General features: G+C 33.2%; 1 pseudogene; it reads right to left on the reverse strand.

The window, feature by feature from the left end:
• Positions 1 to 4,147: 4,147 nt before the first annotated feature.
• LOC124886752 overlaps positions 4,148 to 4,607 on the reverse strand; it is a 2,487-nt pseudogene continuing 2,027 nt past the window's right edge.

Here is a 4,607-nt window from a genome sequence, read left to right on the forward strand (position 1 = left end):
CAAGGTATGTTGTTTATACTTGATTTGATTTATTAATTGACTTTTTATTATTTACAACTAACATTACGTTTATCTTTTGTCAGAAATGTTACCAAAGAATCTAAATTTTCGAATAAATTTTTTTTGAAGATTTGATGCATATAAACAACACAAAAGTGTGAAATGAATATTTAAAAAAAATTAACAAATATAACTAAAAACTATTTGTAAATCTTAAATAGAAAAGATGAGGGACAAATGAATAAATAATATAATAAAGCAAAACATGAAACATAAAAGTTTTTTCCAATTACATATTATTTTTACTCATATAAGATTTGATTAGAGGTAGGAGAGGGGGGGGGGGGGTAATTAAGAATCTATATCTTTAAATTACATAATCCATATATATATATATATATATATATATATATATATATATATATATATAAAAGCAAAACTAAAACAAGACAAGATGTCAAGTGGCAAGTTATTAAATAGCCATGTGATAGTTTTTAGGACAAAGTTTTAAAATATTGTAATAAAAATTTTAAATTAAAATATTAAGTATTTGAATTTGAAATACATTATCATTTTTTTTAAAAAATAGAAATCCTAAATGAAGAGTTCTAATAGATTTTTACTACTAGAAACTTATCTCTTCTAAAATATAAATGCTATAAAATATATTTAAATATAATTTATTTACATATTAATAAAAGATAAAAGTTTATTAAAATAAAAATAATAGTTAGTAACAGTAGTATTACGTAGGATATGTAGTAGAAGTAGTAATAATATAATTAGTATAAGAAGTAGCACTAAGTAGGATATAATAATAATATTAATAATAATCATAATAATAATAATAATAATTATTATTATTATAATAATATAGAAGAATTATATAAAACCTAAAATAAATTAATTTATTTTCTTAAATGAAAATGATTAAAGAGAACAAAAAGGGTAAAACTTATGGAAAGGTTAAATAAGTTGATACTAATATTTTAGAATCAATATCATTAACTTAAAATATTATTTTTATTTAATTTATTTTTATTATAGAAAACTCCTAATTGGTATCATTAATTTCAATATTTTTTTTTGCAAATTCAAAATATGTAAACTATAAGATAATCATGACATTTTAAAATCTTATCTTTCTAAGATTCTAACAAATTTTAAAAATTTGAATTTAAAATACATTATCTTTTTTTAAAAGAAAAAAGAAATTTCATTATCTTAAACTTAGAAATCCATAACTGAAGAGTTCCAATAGACTTTAACTATTCCAAACTTATCTCATTTAAAATATAAATGCTATAAAATTTATATAAATGTAATTTATTTACCATATTAATGAAATATAGAAGTGTTATTAAAATAATAATAACCTATATATGTGTATAAAAAAGCAAAACTAAAAGCATGACAAGAAGCCAACAACAACAACAACAACAACAACAACAACAAATCCAGTGTATTCCCACCTAGTGAGGTCTGGGGGGGGTAAGATGTACGCAGTCCATACCTCTACCTCTGATGAAGTAGAAAGGCTGTTTCCGATAGACCCCCGGCTCAAGACACGAGATACCACACAAACACATAGTAAAGCACAGAAGCAGATTACATAACATAAATACGGCACCCATAAGTAATATAAAACAGAGGAAAGCAGAGGAAAGCACACAGATTCGTAGTAAAATATGGAACACGGAAGACAGAATCATAACAGGAATAAAACCCCCACCAAGTAATTTCCTACACTAGCGACCCAAACTGGCCCTAATCCTCTGCCAAAATTCGCGCCCTCCAGACCTTCCTATCTAGGGTCATGTCCTCGGTGAGCTGTAACTGTTCCATGTCCCGCCTGATCACCTCGCCCCAGTACTTCTTCGGCCTACCCCTACCCCGCCTAAAACCATCCAACGCTAGCCTCTCACACCTACGGACCGGGGCATCCATGCCCCTCCTCTTCACGTGTTCGAACCATCTCAATCGTGCTTCCTGCATCTTGCACTCTACTGAAGTCACACCAACCTTCTTCCGGATAGTCTCATCCCGAACTCTATCCCCTCTAGTCAGTCCACACATCCAGCGCAACATCCGCATTTCTGCCACCTTCATTTTTTGGATGTGGGAGTTCTTAACTGGCCAACACTCCGCTCCATACAACAAGGCCGGACGGACTACCACCCTGTAGAATTTGCCTTTAAGCTTGGGCAGCACCTTCTTATCACGCAACACCCCCGACGCGAGTTTCCACTTCATCCATCCCGCCCTAATACGGTGCGAGACATCCTCGTCAATCTCACCATTACTTTGGATCACGGACCCAAGATACTTGAACTTATCCCTCTTACATACCTCCTGTGACAAGAGAAGCCAAGTGAAAAGATATTAAAAAAAAGAGTAGTAAACTAATAAAAATAATAATAACAATTATTATTATTATTATTATTTTTATTATATCAATAAATAAATAATAGTAATAGTAGCAATACTCTCTCTCTATATATATATATACGAACCCTCGATAGTTCTTTGCTCAAAACTATACCGGTTTTCAAGACCGGGGCTATCAACCACTCAGCCATCTCTCCGAAAGACTATTTTTATTTTATTCCTCCGAATAGAACATGGCTATAGGGGTGGATACCCCCACTATCTGTAGAAAGATCTCAGATGCGAACCCACCGGTCGATCTATCTATCCATATATAGATATATGATCTAGCATGCCCATTTGTGAAATAAAAAATAAAATTCCATTTCTCTCCTCTCTCTGCCCCACTCCATGTACGAATAAAGTGCGAAAGGAGGAGTAGTAATAAGTCATATAGAATCAATGGATTCATGATAAAGTAAAATCCCTCGATGACATATTTTATCACAATTAATTTTTTTTTTGTTGATAGAGGGATCAAATGGTATATAGTTCATTTGTTGGTAGCTTGGAGGATTAAAAGAATGACTCTTGCTTTCCAATTGACAGTTTTTGCATTAATTGCTACTTCATTAATCTTATTGATTAGCGTACCCGTTGTATTTGCTTCTCCTGATGGCTGGTCAAGTAACAAAAATGTTGTATTTTCTGGTACATCCTTATGGATTGGATTAGTCTTTCTGGTGGGTATCCTTAATTCTCTCATCTCTTGAACCTATTCGTCGCAGACCCAAAATGCCCCCCTAATTTTTCTCGGTTGTGAGACACATTAAATTTGAATCTAAGTCCCCAAAGAAAATGCAAATCAAATGAAGAAAACACAAAAATTAGAGGGGGGTCAAACTTCTTGAATAAAAAGAATACAATTAAAAAAATAATTGGAATCGTTCTGAAGAGAATATGTGTCCCGGCACTGTACAAATAAGATCCGGTTATATATCATATATGTGGGTACATATTGTGTATCAAGAACAAAAAAATATGGATATGGTCGAATGGTAAAATTTCTCTTTGCCAAGGAGAAGATGCGGGTTCGATTCCCGCTATCCGCCCAAGATCCAAGATAAAGTAATTTTTTTAATATTTATTATTTAATTTCATAAATAGCATTAAATATATCCTTAAATTAAGGATTCGGTATAGTTGGCCGTGATAGTGTAGTGATTCTATCCCTCCCCTACGTTTTCTTTTGCCTTCCACCCCCAAAAAGCAAAAAGCGGGAATTAATTACTAGTTACCAGAGTCAACCCTAAAATAGTTTGGAAAAACAAGATGTTGCGGAGACAGGATTTGAATCCATGACCTTAAGGTTATGAGCCTTGCGAGCTACCAAACTGCTCTACCTCACGCCGAAGATAAGAACTGAAAACTAATAGATAAACAAGGATAAAATGCGCCCCTCCACCCTATCTGTACAAATAGAATAGACATTTATACAGAATGGTAAAGGGGCTTCTATGATCATAGACCATAGAAATAGAAATGAAGCATTAATCCTTTCCAACTTGATCTTGTTGCTCCTGGCAACAAACATGCATGAACCATTTCACGAAGTATGTGTCCAGATAGTCCAAAATCTCGATAGTTAGCTCTCGGCCTTCCGGTCAAAAAACAACGTCGATGAAGGCGTGTAGGTGCACTATTCCGTGGTAGGGATTGTAACTTTCCATAAATTTCCCATTTGTCACTCAACGACGGAACCTTTCTTATTTCTTTTTTGAGGATCGACGAATCGAATGAATTTCTGTTCCAATTTTTGCCTCTTCTTCTCCCTCTGAATCAAACTTTTCTTTGCCATAATGATTGAATTCCTATTAGTATCCATGATAAAAGTCGAATCCTAGATGTAGAAATAGAAGAAGGTGGACCCCCTCTCCGTTGAAAGAAATGAGATTATCGCGGATACACATATTAATTAACCAAATTTGCCCGACTTAGAGGCAATCAAGAAAGCTGCATAAGTGAATATATAACCTACAGAAAAGTGAGCTAATCCAACCAATCTTTCTTGTACAATGGAAAGGGCCACTGGTTTATCTCTCCAGCGAATCAAATTGGCCAAAGGTGTGCGTTCATGAGCCCATGCTAAAGTTTCAATCAATTCTTGCCAATATCCACACTAAGAAATTAAGAACATAAATCCAGTAGCCCAAACAAGATGTCCAAATAAGAACATCCAT

This window comes from Capsicum annuum, chromosome 8, assembly GCF_002878395.1.
Source record: "Capsicum annuum cultivar UCD-10X-F1 chromosome 8, UCD10Xv1.1, whole genome shotgun sequence".
NCBI lineage: Eukaryota > Viridiplantae > Streptophyta > Magnoliopsida > Solanales > Solanaceae > Capsicum > Capsicum annuum.